Consider the following 14,528-nt stretch of genomic DNA (forward strand, 5'->3'; position numbering starts at 1 on the left):
AATGAGGTATGTAGCACTTTTTCTAGGGTGAGTTTGTCACACCAGTGAGCAATCTTACCCTACTAAGTTATCCTTACTGTCTTCATGATTTAGTAGTATAAACAATATGCACCGATTTAAGAGTTGTTGAGGATATTATCAGAAAATATTCTCAGGTCACAAATCACTCATAATGATTCTTTGATTTGTTTTATTCATTATTCCCATGATACAACACACACACTAACTGAAAATAGTTCATCTCACAACCATACCTCAGCCTTATTAAAGAATGTAAAAAACCATACTGATTCTGAGTGAAAACATTATGCCCTAGAGCCATTAAAATTTTTTTAATCAGCTCACAATTAATTCTTTACAAACATAATAGTAACGGTTGCTAATTATTTTTTCAGACACACAGCAGAGATACATACCTTCCTGCCATTAATGGTGACTTCCCATACTGATTTTTAACTGAGCTCCCATCTCTCTAGGAGAAAGCACTCCGAGAGAAGGAGCCAGGAAGGGCCCTCCCCGCCTGTGCTCACAGCACAGAAGGCTGAGCTTATCGATTGGCCAAGTGGGCTTTTGGAGAGCCAGGAAAGCTCTTCTAGCCACCCTTCCTTTCTCACTGCCTCTCCAGGCCTATAATTCTAAGACTAGAGAGTGGTTTGCTTAAGATTAAAACAAAGATCTCCCTGAGAAAGAAAAAATGTTTGAGGTTTTCTGTTATTTGTAACCAGGGAAATTGCATGTATCAGCCTCTTCCCAAAATGATCTGGGTGTGTTTGAGAGGGTAGTATATTGTCTATCTCATCAATAGCAACTTCCCCTAGATAGACACATTGCCTGAGAAAAAGAATTCTTTTCTGTCCTGACATTGAAACCCAGTATGACCTGGAAAACATTTTGATTAAGCTTTTATAGGTCAAGGATACCAATATTTTGATGTTGCAAACCAACCAAAGCTAAATTGGTCTATCGGCAATTGCCAGATTAGAATTAAGTCAGGTGGTTACCACTACAAACTCATTACCAGGTGCATGTTACAATAAAAGTCTCCTATTAAATTGTTGCCATGTATATAAATTTATTAGTAATCAGGAAAACATGGTTACAGCAGTGGTTCTCAACCTATGGGTCGTGACCCACAGGAACTGTGTTAAAGGGCTGCGGCTTTAGAAAGGTTGAGAACCACTGCTCTAAGAGAAGTCCCTGCTCTCTGTCCTTAGGTCCTACTCATTTGAGAAACTATTTAAGGCAGATCACACGGATATGGAAAGGCTAAGGATTCGCCTGCAGAAGTGTTAATGAGGGGCAATCCAGGCAAAAGGAACAATGCAAAAAACATGTTTAGGAAAATGAAAAAACGGTGGCATGTTCAAAAAACTTAGAGTTCAGTGTACTGGACTATATAGTGCATGTTCCGGGGCAGGAAGGAAGTGAGAAGTCATATGAGACCAGGAAATGTGAAGTTTAGGGCTCCGCGCTCATAGCTCAGTGAGTAGGGCACCAACCGCATACACCGAGGCTGGTGGCTTCGAGCCCTGCCCACGCCAGCTAAACAACAATGACAACTGCAACCAAAAAGTAGCCGGGTGTTGTGGCCAGTGCCCATAGTCCCAGCTATTTGGGAGGCTGTGGCATGAGAATCACTTAAGCCCAGGAGTTGGAGGTTGCTGTGAGCTGTGACGCCACAGTACTCTACCCAGGGTGACATAGTTAAACTCTGTCTCAAAAAAAAAAAAAAAGAAAGAAAGAAAGAAATGTGAAGTTTGAAACCTGGAGCCCACAGGCTACTTATGAAACTCTTGGGGGAGCAGTGGTGAAGGAAGGGGCAGTGAGACGGCAAAACAGGGTGGGTCCAAATGCTCTCACTCAAGTGTCTCTTCATTTGTGATCTCATTAGAGAGATCTTCTCTAATCAATTTACCGGAAAAGGCAACCCCCTCTACCACTTTTTATCCACTTACTCTGTTTTATTTTTCTCCCTAGAACTTAATACCAGCTACCATTATGCTGTGGTATAGACAGCAGGGGTGGGTAGGGTATTTGTTTGCTTTTAGTTTTTTATTTTAATTTGGTTTGTTTGTCCATTGCCTACCTCACCCTCCTTGACATAAGTTCCAAGAGCATGGACTTTGTGTTTTGTTCCTTGCCATCACCCCAATACCTGGCACAAATATTCATTTGTTCAATGAATGGATGGATAGATGATAGATAGATAGATAGATAGATAGATAGATAGATAGATAGATAGATAGATAGATAGATAGATAGATAGATGATAGATAGATAGACTGGCCACAATTCAGAGACCAACTGGATGTGGGAGGCGGGAAGGGGAAGCCACTGAGAGTGGCTCCAAGGATGCTTGCTTAGTTGGCTAGGTAGCTGTTGATGTCATCAAGCAAAAGTAGAATAGGTTTGGTGGGGAATGAATGAGGCATTGGCTGGGGAGGCTGTGTGCCTGGTTTTGGACATACTGAGTTTGAGTTGCCTGTAAAACCTTTCACAGGGGCCATTCAGTAGGCAGCTGGAAATATGATATAAAGTTAAGGAAAAAGGATGTGGGCATGTAGAGATCACTTGAGTCTGGGTGAGAAGTGAAACTGTGAGATGTTCCAGGAAGGAGACAGCTATGACCGCACCTGAGGGAGAAAGCACATTCTAAGGGACTGGCAGAGGAAAAGGAACCAAGGAGACGGAGGGGCAGCAGAGAAGAAGAAAGCAGAGAAGAACTGGTGCCAGGTAAACCAGAAAAGCATATTTCAATTCACAAAATGGCCAACAATCTCAGGTGTAATAGGAGGCTTTATTAGAAGGGCAAGGGAAAGGACTTCAGAGATAATTTCTAGAATATTCGCATGGTGACACTTACTGTTTAGCCTCGTGTACGATTTAGAGAATTGCTGTAATTTCAATAACTTGTTTCATTTTAAAAATTTTCTGTCAGTCTTAGAGTAATAAGATTCCTAGATTTAGAGACAAAAATTCTATGTCTATAAGCGACAGTGTCTGTTGTCTCTAGGAACAGAAAAATCCATGTTAAAGGAGGTATCAAGTCCTTTTAGTAATATCACAATTACAGCTGCTTGGGCTGATTGTTAGTGTATGCTTATTAGCTGAAGAACTCCTGTCTTGGTAGTTAATGGAAAAAATATGAAGGCATTGTTTTGAGCGTGGTTTACAGATGGTAACAGTTTGCGTCAGTCATTAATTGAAGTAGATGAGGCATTTCAAGCTAATCAGCTATGAGCTCTTGGCTAAAGGTGCTGAAGTTCCCTCTGAATCTCAGCGTCTTTATCCCCCTCCTCTGTTCTCTCACATCTTCTTTCATCTCAGTAGGACAGCTATCCTCCCTGAAATTGTTTTCTCCACGTCAGGACAAAGCTCCCTGACTTCAGTGATCTGCTCAGCACTTTCATTTGCTGCTTCTGACCTGGCTGGTTACCATCCACCTGCACCCTCTCTGGAAAAGCTGCTCTTCTCTTTTGGTTTCTCTGATACCGGTGCTATGGTCCAAGTGCTTGTTCTCCTGCCTCACCACCATCATCAAATTCTTATGTGGAAATCCTGACCCCCAAGGTGATGGTATTAGGAGATAGGACTTCGGGGAAGTTATTGGGTCATAGAGGCAGAGTCTTCATGATTGGCTGTAGTGACCTTATAAAACAAGTCCCAAAGAACTTTCTCAGCCCTTCTACCATATGAGGACACAGTAACAAGACTGCCATCTATGAGCTATGGTGCGGGCTCTCACCAGCCTTACAAGACACCAAATCTGCCCATGCTTTGATCTGGGACTTCCCAGCTCCACAACCATGAGAAATAAATTTCTATTGTTTAAAGCTCACAACTATAGCCCAGGTATTTTCTTATAGTAGCTCGAACAGAGTAAGACCTAATGAGATTCCTTGGTTTTTCTGATTCTCTGTTTATTTCTTCTTTATTTCTTTGAGTGGCTGGATTTCCCTTCTTCTACCTTAATGTTGTCAGCTCTGAAAAGTCAGTCTTCACTTTTCAGTCTTTCTCGTACACTCATCCTGTTTTCTTCTACATCTTTGTTTTCTTAAAATTTTCTAGTTGGTCTTACAGTGTATACTTTCTTTGCATGTTTTTTCTTAGACAGAAAACTATATATAACATATATAGTTATATACAAAATACTATACACAATGTATTGGTAAGGCTGCATCTCATTCAAGTCAGTGAACAGGCTCAGCACCCGTAGCACAGTGGTTAACAGCACCAGCCACATACACCGAAGTTGGCAGGTTTGAACCCAGACCAGGCCAGCTATAGCAACAATGACAACTGCAACAGAAAAATAGTGAGACTCTGTCTCAAGAAAAAAAAAAAAGTCAGTGATTTTGAAAGAAAATATCTGAGGATTACCTAAGGATGAGATTGAGTAGAGTTTAATTCAGATTAAGTACATTTCTTTTTTATTATTATTATTAAGTCATATACACATAGATCATGAATACATTTATGCACATGTGGGGTACAATGTGTTGTTTTTTTAGACAATTTGGAGTGCTTACATTAAACTAATTAATATAGCTTTCACCTCATTTACTTGATTATTGTGTTAAGACATTTATGTTCTATACTTGATAGATTTGACTTGTACCCTTGCAATATGTTCCATAGGTGTGATCCCACCATTTACCCTCAACTCTATCAAGCCTCCTCCCTCCTTCCCTTCCCCCTCCATTTCTCTCCTTCATCCTGGGCTATAGTTGTGTTCTATCTTTCATAAGAAAGTGTGAGTAAATATAAATTAGTTTCATAGAAGTACTGAGTACATTGGATACTTTTTCTTCCATTCTTGAGATACTTTACTTAGGAGAATATGTTCCAGGTCCATCCAAGTAAACATAAAAGAGGTAAAGCCTCCATATTTTTTAATGCCACTTAGTATTCCATGGTATACATATACCAGAATTTATTAATCCAGTCATGGGTCAATGGGCACTTGGGCTTCTTCCGTGACTTGGCTATTACTAATTGAGCTTCAATGAATAATCTGGTGCAAATATCTTTTTTGCAAAGTGATTTTTGGTCTTTTGGATATACTCCTAGCAGAGGAATTGCAGAATCCAATGGCAGGTCTATTTTTAGATCCCTGAGAGTTCTCCAAACTTCTTTCCAAAAGGAACATATTAGCTTGCATTCCCACCAGTAGTGGAGAAGTGTTCCCTTTTCTCCACGTCCACGCCAACATCTGCAGTTTTGGGATTTTGTTATGCGGGCTCCTCTTACTGGAGTTAGATGGTAGATTGAGTACGTCTCTTAACTAGTTCAATTACGAGAACATTAGGAGGAAAAATTATATTAAAATGAAATAGCTAACTTTGGGGCACTATGCTAGGTGATGATTTACATACATTAAAAAGACAGTTGCGTTAGAGCTATTTCTAAAGAATTCATCACAGAGGTGAAAAGTACATAATTTATTTTACATATTTTTAATAAGCTTTAATTCAAATCCAAAATTCTTAGCTCAGTTTTAGAATCCACCGTGGAAGGAATCCAAACTACCACTGAAGCTTCCATTTCACATTTATGCACTCCTACATCTCCATTTCCAGAGCTACATTCTTCAGATCAACACGGCATCATATTTCACATATCAGCTCTCTAAGCATCAGTGCTTTGGGTTTCCCTTTGAGAAAGCAAACTATTTTGCATGACAATGCTTTGTGAGATTGTATAAATACACACCGAACACCCACAAACACAGAGTGCACGCCGGAGAGAAAGAGCGCGCACGCAAAGAAGAGGGAGCGAAATAATCTGGGACAACATTTCCCAAAATATTTTCCATGGAAGAGTTGTTTCCACAGAGTTTTAATAAATTTTACTTTGAAAACCATTCTGGCTGGGCACAGTGACACACGCCTATAACCCTAGCACTCTGGGAGCTGGAGGCAGGTGGATGGCTTGAGTTCAGGAGTTAAAGACCAGCCTGAGCAAAGCAAAACAGCTACTGGGGAGGTTGAGGCAGGAGGATCACTTGAGCCCAGGAGTTTAAGGTTGCTGTGAGGTAGGCTGATGTCATGGTACTCTAGCCTGAGGCAAAAGAATGAGACTCTGACTTAAAAAAAATCCTAATGTCAAATACATTTTGGATATGGTAGGTTACTTGAAGAGTAGAGAGGTACATTGCACATACCCATGTTTCTGTTGTACAAAGAGGAAAATATATCCTTTTTCTATAACTGACCTCGTCTTGGTTCTTGAGCCTTTGTTCCCACCAATAGGAAAAAAATTAAACTTGCCAGTCAAAAGTACCTCAGTCTTATCAGTTTTGCAACAGTCTCTTTTAAGTAAATATTTAGCTAACTCAAAGTTCAAACTCCCGTCAGAGCTTTTTCTCCCCTCTCAAAGGGTCTCACCACCTCTGATATCCCAAGATGGCTTCTGGGCACAGAAGCAAAAGCTCGTATCCCCATGGCAGATGAAGGGCAGGGACACTACCCTGCTCTGTGCTGTCCTCTGGATGGTCCTCCATGACCTTTGCTGGGATGGACCCACTGTCTACCAGAATTACATAGAGAGGTTCCTAAGAATACAGATTTGCAAGTCCTTTCTCTGGATGTGTTGATTTAGGGAAACTGGAGTAAAACCCAGGAACCTATGTTTTCAACAAGTTTCCCGGAGGGTTCTGAAATAGCCAGGTCAAAGCATTTGTGAACTATTAGCATACTCCATCCTATTTCCTTACCAAGCTTTGAACTTCCTGCTCTATTGTAAAATAGACTGGTGACCTATTTTCTCACATGAAGGTATATGTACATGTTCTCACCATCCTAAGGGTACATAGAAAAGGCAAAAATAAAAAAAGATACATGTACATGATTTACCATTGTCATAATCTTTATTCATTTTGAGGCATGCTGAACAGAGGACATATGATATCCACAGTAAATCTTGGCACTATTAGCAAATACACTGATACTATAATTTAATTATAGTAACCATAGAATTTTCAAAGCAGAACTGAGGAAACAAAAGGAGAAATAGGCTCCTTTGGTATTAATTCCAGTTACTTCAATGCCATGACGAAGGAGGAGGTTCTAAGAAAAGCCACACAAATTCCGTGTGAGGAAAGAGGAACAGTTCTATGAAGAAAGAAAAAAAAAAATTAAATAGAATTTACTTTTAAAAAAATTTACCTTTGTTGTAATAAAAACTACATTTAAAATACTGAAAAATTTTATTTCATTTTAAAGGCTGCTGGTAAAAGAAATTTGCTAGTATCTTTCTATAATTGTATACCTTAAATATTACATAAAATATTTTCTGTTCCTCTGATATTTAAATAATGAAGTTTATAGATCACTTTTGAAGCATTGTTAAGTAATGTATTTAATGAACAAATAAGATGTTTTATATCAAAAAGTCGATTTCAACGAAATTACTACTTTAAAAAGCTTTACATTTCAAATCCCATTAAGTAAAATTTAAGCTTATAAAGTCTGATCTGAAATATTATGTCAACTTATTTTTTCAAGAAGGCCTTAACCTGATGTAGAAGGTATTTAGAAGGACTATGGCTACACACAACTCCAAGATTTCAGTAACTTGACCACCAAAGGTGCATTTCTTGTCCATAGACATGTCTATCAAAGGTCAGGGGGTGGGAGGGGTTCTGCTGGTCTGTCGTTGAGGGACCAGGTCGACACACTTCCATCTCAAAAATGTGCTTCCAAGGCCTCCACAAGCAGAAGGAAGGAAATATGAAAAACCATGACAAATTTCTGCTCCTTTCATTGTACAGGAACAAAGTAAATCACATCATCAGCCCTAATTTCAAAGGGGTGGAGGAAAGTTGTCTTACCACCTGCCTTCTAGGAGGAAAGCTAGTATTTATACCAGCCCTATTGACTATCACTCTTTCCTTTGCTTTTTAAAACCTTTGGACCTTGGCACCAAATAACTATCCATACTTTCTCCCTGTCTGTGGGACTCAGATTATCAATCCAATAAACGTATATACTATAATTCAACAACAAAAAGCCCATTTCATTCTTTTAGAACCATTGTGTTAAGCAACGTCTCCTTTATTTTTCTGAAACCAACATCTCTAGTATAGCTACTTTGGGTAGTCAGTGTACTGTATGTAAGTTTAAAGAAAAAAGAAGTTGGTAGCTCAGTGTGGGAGAGATAACTAGCTGTTCACCAAAGACTGATGACCCTCCCCCACTACTGTAGTGTAAAGCTGAGATGCTGAGATGCAACAGGGGGTATATTTCTCAGGCCTCTACTCTTACAATAGGTGTGGTCACAGAGCTGAGTCTGGCCAATGAAATGTAGAGGAAAGTGACATTTACCACTTGCAGACCCAGCCCATAAAAACCTCCTGCAGTATCCTCACTGTCATCTGCTGGCTGGGTGCTGATGCCCAAGGATACCTCAAAAGCCACATGTTGGAAATGACACAGTCCTGGTTATTTTGGTCTCCAAATGGCTACATGATGCAGAAGGCATCCCCCACCCTGCTGGTAACAAATATGTTAACCCTTTTATAAAAAGATAGTTATTTTTAGGGGGCAGCACCTGTGGCTCAAAGGAGTAGGGCACCAGCCCCACATGCCAGAGGTGGTGGGTTCAAGCCCAGCCCTGGCCAAAAACTGCAAAAAAAAAAAGATAGTTATTTTTAAAATGTATAAAATAAACTTTTACTATGATAAATAAATTTTAATAGTGATGGATTAGACAAGCAAGTTAATAAAACACTCCAAAAGTGTGAATTTTTAAAAATTTAGGGGTTGGCCTTGACAGTTACAAGGTCAACCAATTTAATCCCCTAGGTATTTACTAATCTCTCTCCATTGTCTTCTGTTTATTATCAGGATTCCTGTACTGCATGATTAGAACAGAATTTTCTGTCAAGTGAAGGAAGAACTGCATTGTCATAGAGGAGTTTGGAAAAGGCAACAACGGTAGGACTGCCTGTTTCTGGTTTTGTAAAAGCCTTTACTTACCCACCACCACTCAGTATAGAGAAAGGTATAATCATAACATTAATGACTGCCTAAAGCGAGAGGGCCATATTCTCAGTGTCTCATGATAGAGATAATTCATGATACCTGAAATCAGAAGCACAACAATACTTAGATTTTATCATGTTCGCTAAAGCTCTGTTATCTATTACATAATGCTCTGGGTTTGACAAACTATTTCCTTTGAAGGATGCAAGGCCCAAGAGGAGAACAGAGAGAGCTTAAGGTACCTAGCTGGAAGGAACAAAGTCCCCAGTAAATGCTTAGAACAGTGCCTCCCCACAGAACCTGCATGGGACTATGAGGAGAGAAAGAAGCCACTGAGATTTTGTTATAGCAATTAACACAGTTAGTGTACCCTAATGGATATATCAGGACTATTGAATTTGTCTCTTGAGAACTATGTGACAGATTAAAACTAGCAGGGAGGGGATGCAGATGTGTACTTCAGAGGAGGGAAAAGCTATTCTACCTTGTACAAGTTCACACTACATTTGACAGGCTACCAATGAATAAACAATTCCAATATTAAAGAAACATCTTTATAAAGGGTTGACTATATTCCTGCATAAGTAATAGTATCATCACTTTCTTAATGAAGCATGACTTCTGTTTAACAAGAGAAGCTAAGGTCAAGCATTTGGAGATGCTTTTGTGATACTGAGGCAACATTCAACCACAGATCTTCAGTACTCTCCAGATTACAAAAATTACCTGGCTTTCACTAACCATTGTCCTCACATCAGAGGAACTTCCCACTGCTACAGAATATTGCCTACAGAGGACCCTATACGTAACTAGGGAACCATGATAAACAGTGCCAAAGATTTCTGTTTTGAAGACCATATTCATCAATCTCTGCAGAACATAGCTGAAAACTAGCTAGTGCAACCTGCTCTACTCCAGCACAAAGAGGGAAAAGGCGAGAAGAAGCTCTGACTATTTGAACACCTTCATGAATCCCTGTATAATCCTGACATGGCATCTTATATTCAGTGGGTAGATAAAACCAAGGGCATCTTTCAGTTTGTATCAAAAAACAAAGAAAACCTTGCCAAACTTTGGGGGAAAAGAAAAGGCAACTGGAAGACCATGACTTATCACAAAATGGCCAGGGCACTTAGGAATTATGGAAGAACTGGGGAAATCATCAAAATCCAGAGAAAGCTTACTTACCAATCCAGTGAGGCCATTCTCCAAAGATTCTCTCCATCTTATTTCTTGGGGAAAGAGAACTTCTGCTCAGTATGTCCCACATGATCAAGAATATTTCAGTTTAAATACCTGGAATGCAAGTTACAACTATGCATATACCAATTACCATGAGCTAAATGAGCTAACTCACCCTGACTGCTAAACGTACTTTCACATTTTATGGTTTCTTGTCAACAGAAATCCATCCCTATGAGCTTCAGGATTTCTCTCTCTCTCCCCCCTCCTCCAGTGTCTCTCTCTGTCTCTCTGTCTGTCTCTTTTTTGTCCTGCCTCTACTCTGAAAGAATTCAGGGGGTTTTTTTTGTTTGTTTGTTTGTTTGTTTGTTTTGTTTTTTTCCGTGAAGACTCCGAAAGTTTTTGTTTCTTAGGATTTTTTGTTTTGTTTTTGTTTTTGTTTTTTAAGCTACCCATCATGAACTAGAATTCAGGATTTTTGCTTAAAGCAAATAATGAAGGGGGAAAACAAAACTTTATCTTTTTGTTTTGTTGGTTTTTGTTTGCTAAGAAACCAGAAGAGATAGGCCAGGCCCCAGGTCTTACCCCTGTAATCCTAGTAATCTGGAAGACTGAGGCCAGTGGATTGCTTGAGCTCAGGAGTTCAAGAGCAACCTGAGCAAGAGGGAGACCCCCTCCCCATTTCTACTAAAAATAGAAAAACTAGTTATGTGTAGTGGCACTTAACTTGTAGTTCCAGCTATTCAGGAGGCTGAGGCAAGAGGATTGCTCAAGCCCACAAGTTTGATGTTGCTGTGAATTATGATGCCATGGCACCTTACCCAGGACAACAGAGCGAGACTCTGTCTCAAAAAAAAAATAAATAAATAACAAGGTTAAGAAAAAAGGAAGAAAAACAAAGAAACTGGGGATGCTGCTAAATCTTTTGAGTTTGTTTGTTCTCCTATTTTGTTGTTGTTGTTGTTAAGACAGAGTCTCACTATGTCAGCCTTTGGTAGAGTGCCGTGGTATCACAGCTCACTGCAACCTCAAACTCTTGGGCTTAAGCGATTCTCTTGCCTCAGCCTCCCAAGTAGCTGGGACTACAGGTGCCTGCCACAATGCCCGGCTATATTTTTGTTGTAGGTGTCATTGTTGTGTAGCAGGCCCGGGCCGGGTTCAAACCTGCCTGCTTTGGTGTATGTGGCTGGCGCCCTAGCCACTGAGCTACAGGCCCTGAGCCTTGTTCTCTTATTTTTATGTCTCTAACTGCATCCAACAATTAATTTTATTGTTGCTATCTTTTATCAAATAACATATAATATATATATTAACTTGTTAGGAAATTCTGCCAATAAATAATTTTGTGTTTCAAATGATCAACCCAGATCATACCTGTAATCCTACTACTTGGGAAGGCCAAGCCAGGAAGAGCACATGAGCCCAGGAGTTGGAGAAGGCAGTGAGCTGTGATTGTGCCACTCCACTCCAGCTGCAGTCTGGGTGACAGAATAAGTCACCACCCCCCACACACCTTTTCTTAAAAAAAAAAAAAAAGGTAACCTCAAATAATTAAGTACTATAGACTAATATCTTTGCCTTTTCTATCTTCCATGCAACCATTTACCACTTTCTTTTTATTTTTTCAGTAGTTAAATGTGGATCTATGTAACCACTTTCTTTTAGATTAACAGTGCCAGTACAGATGATTTATTGTTGTTGTTGTTTTAAGCCATTTACCAGAGGACACATGATTTGATTTATGTATTGATTTGAATATTTTCCTGTCACATATTTAGGTGAAAAAAAAAATCACTCTTTTTTTCCCCATGCTTCCTTGTCTAAGAGAAAAAAATTACTCCACATATATTTGATGGCTTTTTTAAAAAATCAAGAAATCATTTATAAAAAATGATTGCATATGATACAGTATTTAGTCCAAATCAAATTTGTGGCTTTAAAAACTTCAGTGGAAGTTTTATTCATGTTCCTTACTCAATTTGTTTTCTTCTCTGCTTCTCTTTTGATCTTGCTCATTAAAAAATTTCTACAGTTGCCAATATGTGTCCATCAACACATGAACGGATTAATAAACTGTGGTATATGAATACCATGGAATACTTTTCAGTCATAAAAAGATGGAGACTTCACATTTTTTGTAAAGGAACAGTTTTACACTGTTGGTGGGACTGCAAACTAATATAGCCTTTTTGGAAAGAAGTATGGAGAATCCTCAAAGAACTCAAAATAGTCCATCCATTTGATCCCATAATCCCATTACTAGGTATCTAGCCACAAGAGAAAAATTCCTTTAATCAAAGATACTTGCACTTGAATGTTTATTGCAGCTCATTTTAAAATCAACCCAAGTGCCCAACAACCCATGAATGGATTAATTAAACTATTGTGTATGTACACCATGGAATACTACTCAGCCATAAAAAAGATGGAGACTTTACATCTTTTGCATTAACCTGGATGGAATCGGAGAACATTCTCATTAGTAAAGTATCTTAACAGTGGAAAAGCAAGTATCCAATGTACTCGATACCAATATGAAGGCTATAGACAAACGAATACATGCCCACACAGAAGAAAAACTCAATTTAATTCAAGTTGGGGAAGGAGATAGGAGGGAGAAGGTAGAAAGGAGGTGGGAAGGGGACTGGTGTGCTCTCACCTAATGGGCACAAGTTAAGGATATATGGCACGCCTCCTGGGTGAAGGGCTCAACTACAACTTGGACTTTACCTACAAAAGCAAACAATGTAACCTAGGGAAAAAAATAAACTAGCAGAGAGGGGAAATGATATGTCAAGTATGCCCTAATGAAGCTCTTATTTTAAAAATAAAGCAGAGGGGCTTTAGAGATACACTGCAACCTTTCCCTGCTCTATTCTCAATGTCTTCAATTTGGTTCTTCATAACTGTTTACCTACGCCTACAAGTGAAGGCCGCTCTACCTGCCCTGGCTCTGTCAGGAACGCCATGATTTGACCACAGCTGTCCCTTCGGGGACAACTTAAGTGACTTTCACTCTTCAAAATTTTGGCTGCCTTACACTATTCCCTCTGCTGGAATGCTCTTTGCCCTCACCTCTACCTGGGTGGAATTCTGCCTCTTCTCCCTGCCACTCCTATTGCGCCCTTCTCTCTGGAAGGCTCAGCTGGGAAACATCCTGCTGTGTTTCCTATAACCTATTCCCTGAATGCTCTAAGGACACATCTTGCTAGGCCCTTGCATGATTATGATGATGATAGGTGGGACATCTTCTCTGCCCTGCTGAGTTGCAAGTTCCTTGCAGACAGGTACTCCCTGTGCCATTACATGAAAGGTATTCAATAAACAAACATTAAATGAGTGTAGGAACAAATGCATTTATTGCAAAGTCAGTGACTAATTCAATGGCAGTCTACATCAGCATGGATGGGAGATCCTTTCCCTCCAGATGAGTCCAGATGGAATCATGTTTCCTTTATGACTTTCTGCCTAGCCCCACCACCCTCTAAAAAGATCAAGCTACTGGGCTGAGGTCAGAGCTTGTGAGAGGCAGACAGGACAGTTCAGAACTGGTCTCCACCTAACACATCAAGATTCACATGGAAAAGAATCCACCAAAAATGTAGGGGGCAAAAAAGCACTCTTGATTGTTTAATAGAATGTGGAAAAATACTTTACATTTTAGCCGTTTTTAAGTAAAAATATCTTTCAGTAAAACTATTTTTGATATATAGCATGCATGACCTTGGAGTATATAGCTTGATCAATTGTCACAAAAGGACCACAAATGTAGCCGGCACTCCATCAAGAAAAAACAGCAGCAGCCCAGAAGCCCCTCCCATTTGAGTCAGTACATTTGTAAAAGAAAAGAAAGGGGAAGGAAGAGGGAAGGAAGACAGAAGAAAAAAGACACAAATGGAGACTGCCAGTATGGGTTTTATTAATAAAAGAATATGAGAAATGCTATGACTGAGGCAGGCACACCCCTGGGGACCCTGAGCCCTCACTGAGACACACCCAGCAGGGTATTTCCAGATCTGCAATAAACTCTCACGTGATTAAACAGACACACAAATGGGTATTTCCAGAAATTGTGGACCGATCTTTGGGGGTGAAGAAGATTCCTTGTAGGTCCAGAGCAAGGCAGATAAAGAGAGGACCCTGTCCCACCTGTGTCCCGTGGGGACAGTCACTGAGGTCTGCTAGGTTCTGGTCTGTTAGCCACAGCATGCAGCAGAGGCTTCTGGAATAAAGTTGAATTTTGCTTGAAAAAAAAAAAGAGGAAGGAAAAGAAGGCCTTGCAGGGCTGTGACCTGGCAGCATCCCCCTCCCACTCCTGGGGGAAAGGAAAGAACTAGACTCTGGCCAGGCCAGCCCACCATC

At 39.9% G+C, this 14,528-nt stretch overlaps 1 pseudogene; it reads left to right on the forward strand.

Moving 5' to 3' along the window:
- Positions 1-9,598: 9,598 nt before the first annotated feature.
- On the forward strand, positions 9,599-10,353 carry LOC128598344 (transcription factor Spi-C-like; annotated as a pseudogene).
- Positions 10,354-14,528: the final 4,175 nt, after the last annotated feature.

Source organism: Nycticebus coucang, chromosome 11, assembly GCF_027406575.1.
Source record: "Nycticebus coucang isolate mNycCou1 chromosome 11, mNycCou1.pri, whole genome shotgun sequence".
NCBI classification, from domain to species: Eukaryota; Metazoa; Chordata; class Mammalia; order Primates; family Lorisidae; genus Nycticebus; species Nycticebus coucang.